At 34.3% G+C, this 20,260-nt stretch overlaps 1 protein-coding gene across 4 annotated transcripts in view; it reads left to right on the forward strand.

The window, feature by feature from the left end:
• The window catches only part of DIAPH2 (diaphanous related formin 2), a 982,724-nt gene that overhangs the window by 298,027 nt on the left and 664,437 nt on the right, over positions 1-20,260 (forward strand). The window lies entirely within an intron of this gene.

Genomic DNA, 20,260 nt, shown 5'->3' on the forward strand with positions numbered 1-20,260 from the left:
AATCTGGTACCTACTGAGTATATTTTACTGATTTGATAATGGAGTGCTTTGTTTATTATTAGATCTTTATCCTCTTGTGAGTTTCACACATAATTTTGTTACTATATAGATAACTTCTCAATCTCATAATCATTGGTATTTTAACTATTAGTTTACTAATTATTGCAAAATTGATAGTTCAGGTAAAGTTAGGATTTTTTCAGTTTGGATGAGTATTCAAAACAAGAAATTGATACATTCCATATGCCCATGCACTTGGAGTTGGCAGCCTTACCATTCACTTGTATGATTTGTCACATCATTTCCTATAATGGGAATTTTGGAAGATTAAGAGAGAGAAAGCGACAGAGAAAGAGAGAGGTGAAAATTATTCCTTTTCAGCCCTTCTATATCTTGCACACTGGAGGTGCTTTTGCTGTATTTGTTGTTGCATGTAGATTGAAGTTCACACACGCGCGCACACACACACACACACACACACACACACACACGTCAGAGGTAATTAGAAGAAATCTGACATTTTAAAAAATTCCTGGAATTACTTCTTTTCCTTATTTGCTACAGTAACCTTCACATTTAAAGGGTTTTTCAGTGACTCCAGAGCTATTATTTACTATAAATGTTTTTGTAAGTTAAAAAGGTAAAATGCTTATATCAAAGTAGTCATATAGTAAAAAAAAAAAAAAAAAAAAAAAGATGCATGATAAACTTATCCCTTTATCCCAGATTTACAGCTTTTTCCCCAGAGAAAAACAATGTAAAAATGTTACTAATTTCTCACATTCCTTCTAGAAATAGTCTGTGCTTCTAGAAGCATTTGTGTATTTGTCATTTTTGTTTTTGGCTTCTTGCTGTTTTTACTTTACATACTTGGATGTTATTCCATAGTAGCTTATGTTTGTCTACTGTGTTACTTTTTCATACTGGATAGAATTCTGTGGTATGGACTTATCCTAATTTATTTAACCAGTCTAAATAATGGATATTTAGATTAGTTCTGGTCTCTTCTGCTATTGCAAGCAATGTTGTGATGAACGTGTAATCTGTATGTAACTTTGTGCACGTAAGTCTATCTGTAGGACAAATTCTAGAAGTGAAATCCCTGGATGAAATGCTGTGTACTTTTATAATTTTGATACATATTACCAAATTGCATTCCAAAGAGTTCATGTCTATAGTGGCACCTAAAATATAAGTATCTATTTCCCTGCAACCTTTGTCCATCTCAGAGGTAAATCATCCATGTTATCATTTTGACTTCTCAAATTCAGAGTGAAGTTGAGAAGCTTTTCTTCCATTTGAAGACACTTTTAATTTACTTTTCTGTGAACTTCTCCCTCTAGTTCTTTGCTTATTTTATATTGAGTAGTTGCTTTTTTACTTATTGATCTATTTGTATTGAGTCCCAGAAGAATCAAAGGTGTCATGAAATTGTAGAGTTATTCTGGGCCTTAGAAGTGACTAAGCCCAGACTCTATTTTACAAATGAAGAAAATGACATTTGAGAGATAGAGGTAAGTGTAAAATCCATTAGAGAGTTTCTAAAGGTAGTATGGTATAGTGGAAAAGGCCAGAGATGGAGTCACAAGTATTTGTATTCCAGCTATAATACTTGTAACCTCTGAGACTGAATTTTCTCATCCATAAAATGAGTAGACTAATGTTTATCTAGTAGTGTTGTGAGAATTAAGTAAGGTTATATATTTAAAGCACCCAGCACAGTACTTAGTATAGTAGGCACTTAACAAATATTAATTCCCTTTCCCTTTCATTTAACATGATGCTGTCTGTGTATGTGTGTTTTCCTTTAGTTGTTGATACTTAATACAGGTGTTAATTCAGTAAGAGAATTTCCTGGTCTTCTGAGCAGGTCTACTGATTGTAGAGCCAATCAGTTATAATAGAAGCAATTCTTACTGCAACTGCTAAAACCTAATAAAAATTATATAAAAGTTCTCATCTCCTCAATTATGAGAACACCACATTCCCATTATTCTTAGCTCTCATTCTCTGAATTTTATGTGTGATACTACTATTTCTACTTTTCCTAAGTTTTAATATTTGAGTATAAATCTGGTCAGGGGCACCTTTCAGTAATCTTACTTTTACTAAGATTTATTTTCTGAAGGGACATTTAAAGGAATAATTAAGCATAGTAGCATATTCCAGACATAAATAATGTAGCCAAAATAAAATTTAATGAGACAATACTCCCATTTATTCTAATAACACTTAGTAACTATTGATTGATCTTACTATAACAGCTGAAATTCCTGGTCACTTGCAGTGCCTTGATTCATAATTTGGCCAACAGGTGGCAGGATCAGTAAGAAATCAGGAGGTTCTGGCTCCAGTGAACTCCAAATACACTACCCTGGCTCTCCTAGCTCCAGGGATCCACTTTCTTTCCCATTTTGCTTTTGTTTGCTACTCAGCTGCATTCCGGAAGGAGAAACACACTCATTGTTTCTAAGACTTATTTCCGAAGCTCTTAGACCCGGTGTTCCAAAGCCTCTGAGAATTTTCTCCTGTTGCAAGGAAATCTTGGAGAGCTCATGTCTCCATTCTCCCTAAATACATTGAAAGCATTACTAGTCTGTGTTAAGAAAATGTTTAACCTAGGAGTTCCAAGTGCTTCAGACTGCTAAATAGAAAGAAATTTTTAAATGTCTCTGATTCCTGGAGTGCCTGGATGGTTTAGTCGGTTGAGTGTCTGACTCTCGATTTCAGCTCAGGTCATAATCTCACAGTTTATGAGTTTGAGGTCAGCATCAGGCTCTGCGCTGACAGCACAGAACCTGCTTGGGATCCTCTCTGCCTGTCTCTTTACCCCTCCCCTGCTCACACTCTCTCTCTCAAAATAAAATAAATATACTTAAAAACAATACCTCTAATTCTTATAATATTTAAATGTGTAAATAATATGTGGGAGTACCATCAAATTATATTTTCTATTTGAATTACTTAGAGTTATAGAGAAAACAAACAATTTTTAATTTTTTATTAATAAACCAAATTATTTATAATTTAGGAGAGAATGGATGTCTCATTTCATTTAATTTTTATTTGTAGAGTACTGACTATATGCAAGTTACTATATTCCGTGGGAGAGAGAGAAATGAATAAGGTCTTGTTTTCTGCACCAAGGAACTTACCATCTAGTGAGGGAGAGAGAGAGAGAGGTACACTACATTTAGTCAAGTTGTGTTTCATGTTAGCATAGATATTTTTTTAATAGGAGCCCAGGATGGAAATATAGTTCCTTTTGAGTAGGGCAAATGGAGATCCCACATGTGGTATAATTTGAGCTGGACCTTGATATTTAAGTAGAATTTCAAAAGAGAAAGAAGGAAAGGAGACATTCTAGTCAGAGAACACTATTAGAAAAGTTTGGAGGTGGGGTGAGGTGCATACAGGGTGGGGTGTGTATTGGGTTAGGTACAGCTGTTGAAAGCACAGCCTTTTGAGTTGGGACTTGAAGGTGAAACTGGTAAAGGGAACTTTATACTGAGGAAAGGGGGTTTTATTCTTTAAGCTTTAGGTACCCAATAATTTAATAATTGACTATTGAGCAGACCTTTGGCAGACATCTAGAGGATGGGAATTCACAAATATGTGATAGAGCATTGACTGTGAATAAACCACCAGTAGTTTGGGCAAGACATGATGATATCCTGATCAGTAGGAATTCTTACTCTTAATCTCTAAGGTCTTCTAGTTCCCAAATTCTGTGTTCCCATGATTATAATATGTAGGTTCTTATAAGCATTAATGATGGTGTATGACAAAAAATACCTCAAAATTCTCTCTGGTTAAATGAAAAAAAATATGTATGTATTAGATGCAGCTGCAAAAGACCCTGTTAGTAATTTTGAATATATATTACATATGTTACTGTTAGAATTTGTATATGGGTTCTAGTTTAGTATTCAGTTTGCTGGTATTTGGGACCACATACCTAGCAAAGCTATAGAAATAGTATCATTTTCCTTAAAAATCTATAGTAATTACAGTTAAGAGTGATACTATATAAGAGTTAAAGTAATGATGGTTAATATTAACTAAACTTAATAATAAGAAATGTAGGTTATAACTGCTAATTCTAATTAGAATTTCTAAAGTTCTCTAAAGGCTTCAGGAAGAATAAAGATTGTGTGGAAGTTGTTTGGTTTTAATGTTGCTTGGAGAAAATATAATAAATAAACATAAAAGGTTAATGAAATTTAGCTTCTTCAATAATATATTCCTGTAGTGTAATTTAGTTTTAGTAATAACAGAAAATTGAGGTGTTATAATTATTTCAAATGCATATAAATGTCATTTTGAGATATTGGACATAGCTTCAAAATTATGGTGGAACTGAATTTGAAGATGTATTTATGTAAAAGCACTTTTCCTCTAGGATCATATTTTAAATTGTGTTTCTTAGTCATTGAATCAGCTGGATCCTTTTGAATATAGCCACCCTTGTTTTGTTGCTTAATACAGTCTTCTATATTTAGTGTAGTAATGAAAAAAAAAACATGAGAGTGGTAAAATCTAATTCATGTCTGTCTTTATAATATAGAAATTCTTGGAATTGGCTTGAAAATAATGAGATGTCAGTCCCAGAGTGCCCGCTCCCTATAAAATAGTGCTAAAGTGTGCTGAGAGACCTGGTGTCCTCACAATCTGTCATCTTAATGACACAATATGCATGCTCTGTAGTACAAGCTTTAATACACATGGAAACAAACCAAGAAGGCTTAATTCTTTCAAGCAGCCAACTAAACACCATATATACCTGTATATAATTTAACTTATGATGATACATACATTAATTTCTGATTAGCATGTTACAGCATCAAACAAATTACCTCTGTTATGTAGAAGAGGAAACGAGGAATTTGTGAGCCAGAGATGCATGACATTAATTATAAGAGTTGCTAACTGTAGAGAGAAACTGAGACCATGTGTCTTCATCTTGCTAAAGGAGTAGGCATCAAAATGGCTTATCTTTTTATATTGATGATGATGTGGTCATTGTGCTACTTCTACCACTAATACCATCACTACTAATAATACTAATAGCACACTTATTAAGCATTTACTATGTCCCAACAACTGCATAAGCATTTTAAATCCATATCTCATTTAATCCTCACATCAACCCTGGATACTATTATTATTGTTTTATAGGCAGAGAAACTGAGACTATGGGGGATTTAATTATATGTCTTTTTTACATAGCTAGTAAGTGTCAAAGCTGAAGTTTGAACCCGGGTTTATTCTTAATTTCTTATGTTGTAACCATGGCTTTGATTTTTTTTTTATTTTTAAAAAAAATTAATTCCAGTATAGTTAACATACAGTGTTATATTAGTTTCCGATGTACCATATAGTAGTTCAACGTTTTCTATACATTACTGAATGCACTCTTAATCCCCATCACCTGTTTCAACCATTCCCCCACCACCTTCCCTCTGATAACCATCAGTTCTCTACATTTAAGAGTCCTAACAATGGCTTTTAATGGCTTTTATGCTATTTGTACATGTTGTTGCATAGTTTACTGATCCTTTCTTAATGCTATAGTTTCACATACATTGTATTATCTTGTGAAGTGTGTAATCGTATTATCCTGGTACTGAAGTCAGTTCTTTAGAACTTAAACCAAAGTTAGAAAGTTGTATGCTCATGGAAGGGAATAATTTTTTTCTAAGATTTTTAAAGGTATTTTCTGTATAGAATCTATCAATTGTAAAGCATTGGTATGACTTGAGGCTGTCTCTTCTCATAATGAATTTAGTAATGTGGTCTTCATGTCATTACGCATTTGGTAAGGATATATTAATATACATAGGATATATAAAGTAATTAGAGCAGGTTTTCATGGAGCTTCTTTGAGGTTAACTTCATAACATTATAAACACTGTCTTATTTTAATATGACACTTTTTAGCCATGAGTTAGTGAGACTGTCTCTCCCCATTTCAGTAATTTTTGCAGATAAGTATTGTATTGATTAGGCACAATAACAGGTATTAAGTTGATAGCATTTACAATTCACACAGATACTCATTGACATTTACAATTATTGTTCTAGCTAAATTTGTTTTTTTTTTTATTTTTTTTAACGTGTATTTATTTTTGTGACCGAGAGAGACAGAGCATGAACAGGGGAGGGGCAGAGAGAGAGGGAGACACAGAATCTGAAACAGGCTTCAGGCTCTGAGCTGTCAGCACAGAGCCCGACGCGGGGCTCGAACTCGCAGACCGCGAGATCATGACCTGAGCCGAAGTCGGATGCTTAACCGACCGAGCCACCCAGACGTCCCTAAATTTGTTTTATTTTGAAAAAAAAAAAAGGTTTATTTTGCCAAATGGAAATTATTTATAATAAATTCCAGTGGAAAATTTTAACACAGCTATATAAAACCGCAAAGGGGTATGTTTTATTCCAGTTGTATATTGATGGCACTTAATGAATTTCCAGACTATATCTTGCATGATATAAGAAGTATGAAAAAGATTTCTCTGATTTAAGAAATATATTTACTTTAGAGAAATTCAAATATGGTAGCTTTTCTGAGGCATTATATATAAGTAATCTCTTTAGTCGGTTAGTCCTTGTCAGTGAGAGTAAATTTAATTCTTTCCTTTAAATTTTTTTGAATGTTTACTTATTTTTTAGAGAGAGAGAGAGAGAGAGAGAGAGAGTGAGTAGGGAATGGACAGAGAGAGAGAAGGAGACACAAAATCAAAAACAGGCTCCAGGCTCTGAGCTGTCAGTACAGAGTCTGACACAGAGCTCGAACTGAGATCATGCCCTGAGCTGAAGTCGGACGCTTAACTGACTGAGCCACCCAGGCACACCTAATTCTTTCTTTTTAATAGGTTATTCAGTGATATATGGTTGTTACTAAGTTTTCCCTAGTTTTAAACTTTCCTTTTTGTTATTATTATTATTATTATTATTATTATTATTATTTATATCAATTTCATCTTTTGTTTTTTTTAATTATTTTTTCCAGCTTTATTGTGATATAATTGACATAATATTGTATACATTTAGGGTGTACACTTTAATGATTTGATACATGTATATATTGCAAAAGGATTGAGTAAGTGAGCTAAATTTTGTTATTAGGTGCTTTCCAAATACTGATACTGTATGGAAGATGACTCAAGAAATCCAAGATTATAGCGTAAACATATCAGTTTCATTTTAACACATGCCTCTAGGAAGACAATTGCACTTGAAAACACGTTCACATTTTTGTGTATGACTATCATGTTAAAATAACTTTAACTTCTTATTTTATTTTTGTGGATAATGTTAGTTACCTATAGCTACATAACAAATTACTTGAAGATTGAGCAGCTTGAAAGAACACACATTTTCTCAGTTTCAGGAATCTTGGCAGAGCTCAGCTTCGTCTTCTGCCTCAAGGTCCTGCTTGGTCCTCTGCCTCAAGGTCCCTCACCAGGAAGCATATCATGTCAGATTATGGTCTAATACAAAGGCTTGAACGGGGAATAATCATTCTTAAGCTCACCCATATGATTTTGGGAAGCATTCATTTTCTTTGGGGCTACTGGACTGAGGGTCTCCACTTTTCTTTGCTGGCTGTCGTCCAGAGGCTGCCCTCAGTTCCTTGCCTCAGAGACCTCTCAGTAGTGCTATTCATAAAAGGCAGTTTGCTTCATTAAAGCGTACACACCAGGAAGGAGTGAAGAGCAAATGAAAACAGAAAGGAACTCAGTCTTTTGTAGCCTAATTTCATCATTACTCGAGGGCATGAATACCAGGGGGCAGGTTGCATTTGGGAAACATTTAAGAAGATGCCTACCACATGAATATATGCAATTTTATTTCCCAGCCATTACAGTTTCTATAACATCTCTCTCCTTGATGACTTCAACAGAATTCTAACTGGTTTTTGCATTCAGTCTTATTTCCTTGTGATCAGTTATCTACAGCCTAGGCAGAATTGTCTTTCTAAAGTGTAAATTATTATTGCACTCCCATGCTTTGAATATTTCACTAACTAACAACAAATTATTGTCTTCAAAGGGGCATCTAAACTCTTCCTCATGTGTTTCAAGGTCATTTGCCTCTGTATTTAACTGCCTAATTTATTTACTTGCCTAAATTGTCCTTAGACTGAACTCTTTTGTTCCTGGAACAGAGACAGTTACAAGACTTTGCAACTTCTTTCTGAACACACTTTCATCAGTTCATCATTTGGTGTCTATTTAGATGTCACTTCCATCATAATGCAGTCTTCACAATATATTATAATCTTACTCACTTGTGTCCCTCATCAGACACTGAACTTCTTGGAGGCAGAGAGAAGTATTTCCATTTAATTTACTGTTTTTTCCCAGCATGTACTACAGCTTCTGGCAAATGTAAGTGTGCATTGAACACACAAACGAATTACAGTTTCATAATGCCAAGGCAAATAAAATATGGGTCTAAATCCAAATGTCTGCACATAGTAGGAAATGTGTATATTTAATAATTCATTTGGTCTGTGTGTGTGTGTGTGTGTGTGTATCTTATGACTGATTAAATACCAGATATCTACATAATTCAGTCTGGCTTTGGTAGTTTGTTAATTTGCCCAGTTTAGTTGTGATGATTTAGTAATTCTCTGTATTTAGCTGTGTATGTGTGTGTGTGTGTGTGTATGGCTATATACTTATATATATAAATTTGATTTATATATTATGTAAACATGTAAAATTATATAAAATATATTTATTAACTTCATTTATGTGTTTATATTTTATATATAAATTTTGCTATATATTAATATATAAAGCTATACCAATATATATTTGTGTATGTAAATTCTACAGATGTTAAAATTTTCAAATGTGAAAGGTAGGGTTTTTTCACTAGTGGCCTATTGTTTATTTAGACAATAAAGTTGTATAATTTATCGTTGGTCCACTTTAAATAGAACTTCAGTGTACATAAGTAAATGTCTAATTCCTGATTTGTTGTTTGACCTTAAGGAATCCATGTAATCCCTTAGTATCTCTATGTAAAGAACTTTAAAATAAGATAATGATCAGGAAATAGAAGGACCATCAAAAGGAATTCTGTGAGAATGAAGATAAATACACATAAGAGACTCACAACAAAATTGACAATTTTAACAATTAGAAGCGTTAATGTTTGTGGTACACTTACTATATGCCTGATACTTTGTTAAATGTTCTACATGGATTATTTCATTTTTTATAATGTTTATTTATTTTGAGAGAGAGAGAGAGAGAGAGAGAGAGAGAGAAAGCTGAGCAAGTATGAGTGGGGGAGGAGCAGAGAGAGAGGGAGAGAGAGAATCCCAATCAGTCTCTGTGCTATCAGTGTAGAGCCCAACATGGGGCTCGATCTCACAAACCACAAGATCAGGACCCGAGTTGAAATCAAGAATCTGACACTTAACTGACTAAACCACCCAGATGCCCCTCATTTAAGTTTTTTTTAGTCCTATGATATAGATGCCATTTTTGTAGCCATTTTGCAAATGAGCAAAGTTGAGCTGGAAACCAACTTTAAGCAGGATGGTTCCACAGCCCACATGCTTCACCACTTTGCTATACTTGCTGTATGAGCAAGGACATGGAAATAGGATCCATTAAAACAAGGCTGAATCCATAGCCCATGCTTATAAATACTACTACATTTCTCTGCAGTGTGACTGTACCGATGAAAGCTCTATGATAAAAAAAAATCTCTGTTTAAGATCCAGTCATCTGTTCCACAGATAAGGATAGACTGTTTATGTATGATCATGCCCGTGAAGTACCTTATTCTTGCCTACCCCATGCTACCTAGCTTATAGTGTTAATATATGTCTATCAATTGGGCCAAGTAAAAATATACTCATAAAGTGACAGAACTGAATGATTTAATTTGCCCACTAAAAAAAGTTATGTACAGTGTATTGCAAAGCATATATCCCAATATAAAGCCAATCTAGAAAGAGTGAACATATGTTGGAGTTGCTATCCATCCTTGGCTAAGTTTTCCATATACATGTGATCTGCCTTTGGTTTATCTTTGGCCAAATATTAATACTAGTCTGATTTTTCCCTACCTCTTCAGGACCATTTCCTTATGCTTTCTGTTACCTGTTAATGCTGGCTTCAGGATCACATTTGTTAATTTAAATTAATTTTATAGGAATCTAAACAAACTATGTGATGCGTTTACATGGCAAAGATAACTATTGTTGATTATCAATATTCCTTCCATTTGAATGGTTTACTGAGATTCAACTGTGTCTGGCTTCATGTGATAAGAGTAGACTGATAACATGCTCCTGGCAATGTGTTAGCATCTGATTTCTTTTAATAGAAGAATAGCATCTGATTTCTAGCATCTGATTGCTTTTAATAGAAGGCAATAAAAGTAACTGCTCTGTGACATGTGGTGCTATTAGGATATTTGTAATTTTCTTTGAAAGGAGAAGCTGGTATGATTAGGTTCCTTTTGTTCCATTAATAGTAATACTAAAGATGCTATCACTTCCCTCCTAGGTTTTACCTACCATTTGTTCTTTTAGTGCAAATCAAATTACATTCTTGTTAATTATTGGCATTTTTATTCTATTTCACATGCTTTTTTTTCAATGATGATAATTTAAGTATTTTAATAATATATTATATTATCAAATGTTAGTATATCTGCATGATGGACCAGAATATGGTTCTAGGAATGCCTGGGTGGCTCAGTTGGTTTAGAGTCCTATTCTTGATTTTGGCTCAGGCCATGATCTCATGGTTCATGAGATCGAGCCTCGTATCGGGCTCTGCACTGACAGTGCATAGACTGCTTGGAGCTTTCTCTCTCCCTCTCTCTCTGCCCCTCCCCTTCTCTCTCTCATGATAAATAAATAAACATTTTAAAAGAAGAATAGGGTTCTAAAATTCTCATATTTTAGACATTCAATTTATTAATATTATTACTTGACATTGCACAGAGTTGGTACACAGCTAAGGTAACCAACACAGTAAGATTTGGACACATGAACTTGGTGTAGTGTTCTAAGCAATTTAAACATTTGGCCATAGGTAGATCTATATGATGACAAAGGTAATTGTCAGCTATTTTAAACAGCCTTTTCTGTGATAGATATGAACTTGGTAGTATTTTCTTTCTGCAGTAGCAGTGCCTGAGAACATTTCCATACTATAGAGCTCTTAAATTGTTTAATATTGAAGAATTTGGGGGCCACCTGGGTGGCTCAGTCAGTTAAGCATCTGACTCTTGATTTCAGCTCAGGTCATGGTCTCTAGGTTGTGAGATCAAGCCCTGTGTCAGGCTCCCTGAACCTGGAACCTGCTTAAGATTCTCTCTCTCTCGCTCTCTCTCTTTTTGCTTCTCTCTCTCTCTCCATATGTATATGACTTTTAAAAGTTCTTTTAAAATTTATTACCTCATAAGATCAGGATATAACAATATATCATTATTATAAATATATATAACAATATATGTAACAATATATCATTAGTGTATGTGTGTGTATATATGTGTATATATATGTGTGTATATATACAACACAGTCTTAATTTTGCTATTTTTCAGGGACATAACTGAATATATTTTAGCTAAGCTTTATGGAGAGAGGCAATTTTACAAAGCCTTTTCTTCATTATCCTAATATTATGGTATCTTTTTTACTTTGTGACAGTGATGAGTCTACATTTCTTCTTACCTTCAGAGACATTGAGGCAATTATTATCAGTTCTCTTAGATTTAATAATGTTTTTCAAAATACCATGATCAGTTTTCTCGGTGGGCAGATTATATTTGTGCCTCAACATTTATATATTACATAATATTTTCTTGAGAATTATTACCAATAAATAAGTTTAATTAGATTAGACCTTGTTAGGATATAATCAATTAGTAGTCTTAAGAGTTTCCTCTGATTTTTATGTATAAGTGGCTATAAATGGGTAATCTTTTTTTTTAATAATTTAGTATTTATGTGATATATGTAGCAGATCTTAGTTATTTGCTTTAATAGATTGGAATGAAAGTGGGGTCCCTGGGTGGCTCAGTTGGTTGAGCATCCGACTTCGGCTCAGGTCATGATCTCGTGGTTTGGGGGTTCGAGCCCCGCATCGGGCTCTGTGCTGACAGCTCAGAGCCTGGAACCTGCTTCAGATTCTGTGTCTCCCTCTCTCTCTGCACCCCACCCCCACACTCATACTCTGTTTCTCTGTCCTTCAAAAATAAATATTTAAAAAATTAAAAAGATTGGAATGAAAGTATAAATCTTCTGGAGGTATATGTGGAAGGTAAAGGCAATTAAATGTTTTTTGTAGTAGTCTTTTTCTTGTATGTCAGTAACTTTAGCTCAGGCCTATTTGTGTCCTCTTGGACTAGAGGTAAGAAGCAAAAGAAAGAGTGAGAACAATACTCATATGATCATATTTCTACTAGGGCTTATTAAAGGTTTTTCAAAGATAATGTTAAACTTTTGTTGGCAGTGAAAAAATGGGCTCTTGGCCTTTGGGAAACATGCTTTCTCATGCCTTAAGTTTCCCCTGGGCTATACATTGCAGAAAATCCTGTATCCGATATTGAATTCTTTCATAGTCATAAGAAATACAGCAGATTTGCACTGTTTTGGGTGTTATTTTAAATTGCTAACACTCTCTTTGTAGATTGTTTTAATTCCCTCATCTTGTTTTTTGTTTTTTTTTTTTTTTTTTTCTTGCAGCAACAGCTGTATTGTTGGTAAGAGTCCAACAAACAGCCTAGGATTAATGTGGTTAGAGTTGCAATATATGGAGTTACATATACATATATGTAAAATTCACTCATTCATGAGCTGTTGCTAAATTCAATTTGTGCTGTGAGCATTTTGTTCGCTGGTTACTGAAGGTAGTTTGCATCTTTTAGCCACTAAGAAGTTGACAACCAGGAACATATAAATGACATGGAAATACCGTGTTTACATAAGAGATATAGAGGCAGAAAATAATTGACTTATAAAGCATTCGTTTTATACTGCACATTGTTTTTTTACATATATTACATATATTAAATTATTTAATCCTCATGAAAGAAAACATATGAGATAATGTGACTATCTCCAATTCTGTAGATGAGACAGTTGAGTCATGGAGAGCTTAAGTGACTTGCCTAAAGGTCACCAGGATAGTAGATAGCAAAGTGAGTTTGAACCCAGTGGTCTTAATTATTATGCAAATTGCCAGGCTCCGGTTCATTTACATGATGCCAGTTATGTAGCCTGTAATATAGGTTCCTTTTATATATTTATGAAGTATATATGATAGAAACTGCAGTTCCATTCTATTGGCCTGATACATGCCCAGGCAGGTCTGCAGTTTATCCTAGAAGCCAGAATTGGTGTGGCAGCAGGGAAGAGAGTTAGTCTGGTTCAGTGATATATGCTGGATGTGGGAAAATTTCTCTATTATCTACATTTCTCTCTGAGTTGCTTCTGAATCTGAACAATATTATTCATTAAGCATTTCAGTATACTTATTTTAGAATTAAATCTTGAAGGTGACATTTGTAATTTAGAATTCCAAGGTGATTTCCAAAAATCTGATAGGGATTGACTGTATATAGCAGTTGCAGGCATGAAAGCATGCTTCTTTGAATGAATCAATATGTCAACTTACCAACGTACATTTTTTATACTGTTTCAAATAGATTGTTTTTAAAAAGCCATTGAAAACATATAAACCATTTAAAAGGTTGTGAAAAAGTTAATTTTATAACAATTTTAGTCAAATTGACATCATATTATGTATAAAAACTTTAGTTTTTATGTGAAAAGTGCTTGGTCATTTTTAAGAATCATTCTATTTAATGCCCATCAGTACTGGCTCACTAGGATGCTTGGTGTTCATAGGCATTCCTTTCACATTTTCTTCACTTTAGAATTTTGAATTAAAGTCAGATGAGAGGTTTTACATAAAATAATTTTAATTTGAATCATCAAAAGATACATGGTGACATTAAGATGTGCATTTGCAGCATATAAATAGTTGCACATTATGAATAATTAAGTTATCAGTACTTACCTAGAGTCAGGCTGTTTTGAGTATTTTTGAACAAATTTTAGGTTGAAAACTGCCACTAAGGAAATTCATTTGGGAAGTAAGCAACTTTCCATACAGAAAGTAAGAATTGTTAGGCATTGGAATTTGTGGAATGGCTGCATATGGAACATCTGTAGCTTACTTTATCATATTAAAATTCATCATTGTGATCTTCGGAGAAGAAATGAAAATATTCCCTGCTTTATTATTTATATTATGTGTGTGTATATATATATAATAAAATGCTAAACATAATGAATGGATGTATTAATAATGCCTTAGCTCTTAAGGGTGTATACCCTGAAATTTATAGAATTAAAGCAACCTATTTCTGTTGTGATGTAGAGGTGGGCACTGGGGCACATGTAATATTACACAGCTCTTTGCCGTTCAAAATAAACAATATATTGATGCACTAATACCTTAGTAAAGGCACCAGCTATGAGTTAAATGAATCATCTAATAGGCTTAATATAACAATATGCTAACCGCTGTACAGAGTTTGCTGCTTGTGGACAATACATTTCCCAAGAGATATTCAGTGCTAATCTCTGTTACTAAGCAGTGATTGAAGAGTTTTTTGGGGACTAAATTTTAATGAAAGATGAAACATATTTTTATAAACCTTGTAGACAATATAAGTCTAAATTAATTGCAACTAAACTTTAAAAAATAGCCTCCTTCTGCCTGTTTCCTTCAGACATGCATATCTCCCTTCTCTCAGTGGACCTGTATACCTGCATAACGAACATACTGACAAATTTACCTTTCACAAATCTTGGATCAACTGATGCTTGGGTATTGGGGGCTGCATTTCCATGTATAGGTATTAATAAGTAACAATGGACTACATAGAGACTAATTTAGCATAGAAATGAGTTAACAGCATTATTCTAGCAATTCTTCCAAGCTGCCATTGAGGCTATCTTCCTTGTTTTATTTGCCCATGCAACAAATATGTATTGAATTTCTATAATATGCTATATACACTACTAGTTTTCATAGAATGCTTATTGCTCCATTAGGCCTGTGACCCACAGAATGAGCAACTTAATTCTCCGTGGTGGAAAGGGATTTCGTTGTTTTGCTATGATGGCATTCCTGTATTTCTACACTTTAGGGCCTGCTTGCTTTCTTAGAGTCAAGATAATGATTTCTTCTACTACCTTCAAGAATTTCTTAGGATCCAAATTATCTTTTGTTGCTGATTAGACACATATAAACTGTTGTGTGGTAACAGAACCACTCTATGCAGTGACAGGGACAGTATTTTCCAGTGACGTTATGCATAGTTGTTGCCCTATTTTTGTCTGAGTCTTCTCATCGCTTCCTTAAACTCAATATAATAATAAAAAAAAAGTTCCAGTGGACTTTCGTGTTGATCTGTATTTTTAAGTTTGGAAATGGGAGTGGAGAAGACAGCAATTAGAGTATCCAGTCAAAGGAAAATTAAGTTTGTAATAAAGATTGTTAGGGGTGGCATAATATGCTCGCCAGTTAACTAGGCATTTGCTTTATAAAATTAGTAATTGGATTTTTTTTTTGAGGGGACTGCTTACATTATCTCAGAAATGTAGTTTTTTATTGTCAAGAATTATATAGTAAGCAATCTTTAAAGAAACTATGAGTCCCTTCACAGTAATCAGTAAATTTATTTTTCAGTATATGAAACACACTTATATTCACAAATATATATAAAGCACCTATTCTATGCTAGATGCTAGTCTTGGTCTTGTGGGGATTTATCCGTAATTAAGGCAGATGTTATCTTGACTCTCTTAGAACTTACAGTCTAACACAAAACACAATAATAAACCTGTAATTAATATGAATTTCAGATAGTGTGAACTATTCTAAAGGAGAGAAAATACAGTAATATGGTAGGGAATTACTTAGGTGTAAGATTAAATGTTATGACTAAGGAAAGTAATTTTTAAAGCATATGAATTGGGGAATTTAAAATCCATATCTGCAGAAGTGAAGAGGACTTACTGATGGGTTGAATACAGGGGATAAGAAAAACATAAGGAATCAGCAATCATCTTTAGGTTTGGGGCTTTGCCAAATAAAGTACTATCCAGTCTACTAGCCATCAAATCAGAAAAGGATAAGGGCAATAGTAATGACAGAAAAAGGTCAGAGGATCAAAACAAAGTGATAATCAAGATAAAACCATCTTTGTATGTACTATGCTAATATCTCTAAAAATAGGGGATACAGTGTAGCTTGGATTAGTTCAGTGTTGATGCATGAAAATTAAATGTATTGCTTTAGCATTAACCTTTGCTTCAACTCTCAGGGTTTGTGCCTCTTTTGATTTGACTGTAAAGATGATTTTACTTTTTCCCTCTGTGTTTAACAATTTGGTCAAATGAATATTGTACCTCTGAATGTTTTTTTTTTTTTTTATTTACTCTAGGCTGAGGTCATATTGTGTGCTAGGTGTGAATTAATTACAAAGTGAACAATTTGGCTATGGTGAAGAGAGAATTTTATTTTCATTCAACTAAATCTGTGATCTAAGAGATATCTTTACATTTTTGTATGCCTGAGGGGCACCGAAAGTATACTGCTAAAAACCCCCTCGAGTTCAGAAAGAAACGTAGGTCATTTCTTTTGAATCTTCTACTAAATGTCCTGAAGTAGCATATCCCACAATCCTCTTTCCAAATATAAATAATACCCTCTATCCAGGAAATTTTTAAAGGTTATACATTATCTTGTTCTTGGAGTTAAGAGTAAATTTGGCATTTATTAATAATTGGTGAAGTGCCAGAAATTGGTAAAGTGTCAAAATTATATGTGTGTGAAAAAATGTTCTTGTAAATTTTGAAGTATTCTTATTGTGGCTTTATTATTGTTTATGGTAGATACCAAAGGGCCTTCTCACTCATTTTTAGGTGCTCCATGCTTATGCAGGCATTTCTCTGATAACTTAATCTTATAGAATAAGTGGATTTAAGTAAAGAAACTGTGACTATTGATTATTTCTTCATCTTTTATAGCCCAGAAAACTTAGCACCAAATCTGAATCTTTGGTGGGTTGATTGAGCTCTCCAACTTTATCCATGACCATTGCTATATATTGTAATATTTTACTTCATTTCAGTTTAGCAGACAGAGGCATTTTAGCACCAGTATAGCAACTTCATTTGTGAAAACATTGGAGAGTCGTATTCAAGAACGTAAAATAACTTCTTTATATGATAATCTTTTTGAACAGCACTCTAGTACTTGTGGAAAAGTAACCTGCATCTAAGATAGCTGAGTTTATTTGCTGAACTCCAAAAAAAAATATTTTGGAGGCTTTCTGGAAGGTATATAAGAAAGTTTCAAAGCAACTATTTTAGGTAACTGGTCTCTGTTCTCTTTCCAATATTTGTGTATCACTTGATATATTCAATTAGTAATATACAAAAGGAATCCTATAATTCTAGTAGTTGTGGTGTTTTTGGCTTCTAGAAATGGTGTCATACTGGAGATTTTAAAACGTTCATAGTCATGTGTATACACGTGTACACATGTGTATATGTATGTGGAAGGGTAACCCAACATATTTTAATATCTTATAAGTTGTACACACAAATACATCCTTAAATTTATATGTTTATTTATTATTTATTTTTACTTTTTTAATGTTTATTTTTGAGAGGAAGAGTGGGGGGAGGGAGGGAGACGTGCGCGCGCGCGCACACACACACGGAACAGGAACAGGGGAGGAGCAGAGAGAGGGGGGAGACACAGAATGTGAAACAGGCTCCAGGCACTGAGTTGTCAGCACAGAGCCCAACACAGGGCTCAAACCCAGGAGCAGGGAGATCATAACCTGAGCCAAAGCTAAACCCTTAACCAACTGAGCCAACCAGGCGCCCCTAATTTATGTGTTTTTTAAATCTTATTTATTTATTATTTATTTTGAGAGACAGACAGTCAGAGAACACAGAGGAGAGGGGCAGAATCCCAAGCTAAGAATCCCAAGTTGAGAGTGCAGAGCCCAGCATGGGGATTGATCTTAAAAACTGTGAGATCATGACCTGAACCAAAATTAAGAGTCAGATACTTAGCTGACTGAGCCACCCAGGCATCCCATATGTCTTTCTTTCAAGTTTATTTATTCATTTTGAGAGAGAGAGCACAAGCAGGAGAGGAGCAGAGAGAGAGAGAGAGAGAGAAAGAGAGAGAGAGAGAGAGAATCCCAAACATGCTCTGCACTGCCAACATGGAGCCCAATGCAGGGCTTGAACTCACAAACCGTGAGGTTATGACCTGAGTGGAAATCAAGAGTCTGATGCTTAACTGACTGAGCCACCCAAGTGCCTCCAACCTCAAATTTATATAAATTGTCTATATTTCTGCCTAAAATATCGGTCACTCATGCATGCTCTAGACTAAAGTGGATTCTGATCTCAGTAATTCTTCCCTCTGGAACTTTAACAAAAAGCAAAGGACAGGCTCAACCTAGAGAATGGAGAAAGCTAAGCAGTAGAAAAAAAATTATTTGTACCAGGCTAGAAAGATCCCAATCTATTCCAAAGAAGCTCTGTCTTAGGAGCATGGTACAGAAGGGCCAGGATTTCCATTATTGTTCTTCACTGTGCAATGGTGCCCTGCTGAGAGTCTGACTAGGGGCTGTAGTTTGGTACTGGCTCTGTTCACTAAGCTGTGTACCCACAAGTGTACATCCAACCAGAAAGACTGCCCTTCTGTAATTTGCACATTACCATCCTAGTCTCTGGAGACAACCCAGGCATGTGCAATAGGCAGCTGCACTGTATATGACTCTAGAGGTCTTCACTCCTCATGTCCCCCTTAGAAGTGTTTTTCTGCAGCACTTTCTGCTCTCTGCTGTTTCTTTTTTTCCACTGTCCACCTCTCATTTGTTAGCAGGAAGCTAATTCCACTAAGGATATTTTGTTATTCTCTTTGTTAGAATGAGGCAAATGTTACCCTCGAGAGTTATATCTACCATAATCATTATGTCAATATCAGTGGAATCTGGAATATGTCCCAGCATTTTATCTTTTTTCAGAACCCCCTTGCTTCAAAATGCAGAGTCTTTATTTGTAATTTATATACCTTCTGACCTCAGGGTGAATGATTATAGTCTTGTACATTAAAAAGAAAATCTAATTTAAATAAACTCACAAATGGAAGCTGAGAAAGAAATGATAATAATAATAATAATAATAATTGTTCACTTACGTAGCATTTACTCTGTGGTGAGCATTGTTATAGTTGTTTTATGTGCATTAACTCTTTATATATTTTCAATAACACTTTGAGGTTACTATTATTAGTCATATTTTATATATGGGGAAAATAAGGCGCAGATAAGTTACATAACTTGCCCAAGTTAACATAGATAATAAATTGCAGAATCATGATTCAAACCAAGGCATTCTGTTTCATGGCCTTTTTTACTATGCTGTAATTTATGAGTTTGCTGATTGCTTTGATAATGTTTCCCTTTAACATTTCATCAAACTCTGCAATAAATCACCACTTATTTTTTCTTGCTATTCACTGGGGATAAAGTAGCATCATCTCAGTAGCTATAAGAGGTTTTCTGTTTAATCACTGTAGTGCTTTTAGAAGTTAGTACATTATAAAAAGCTTTATTTGTATAATGAATGACTGGAAGAACCAGATTATTTTGTATATGTGAATACATATATAACCAACAGTTTGTTTTCTCTGTCTCTAAGCTAGTGGGGTGGTATAAACGTCAGTGTACCTAAAGTGCAGTTACCATGCCTTAACTTGTAAGTGTTTCTTGAGAAAGAAGACTTATTCCAGAATACTAGAATACAGCAAGGAAGTAATGAAAACCCTGGTCTGTAATATCTTTTCAGAGTTGCCTTCACTGTCTTTTCCTCTGGAATATATATTTGCATCTCCAGGTGTCTAACCACATTAAGATCCAAACCTTAACTAAATTTTCTTAATTCCTGAGGTTTGCAATAGTAATTGAAAGTTCATAGATAAATTTCACTAGTATAGGGGCGTATTCTTGATGTGCATACTGCTAGACCACTATTTATCTTTAAATGTTAATAAGATGATTATAGGGGAGATGGATCCATGTGGACCTCATAAACAAGAAAGTCTATGGATGATGGTATTTCGACTGGTTAGTTGGCATTAAACCTCAATAGAACTGTGAAAAGGTGATTGGATAA

This window comes from Panthera tigris, chromosome X, assembly GCF_018350195.1.
Source record: "Panthera tigris isolate Pti1 chromosome X, P.tigris_Pti1_mat1.1, whole genome shotgun sequence".
Lineage (NCBI taxonomy): Eukaryota > Metazoa > Chordata > Mammalia > Carnivora > Felidae > Panthera > Panthera tigris.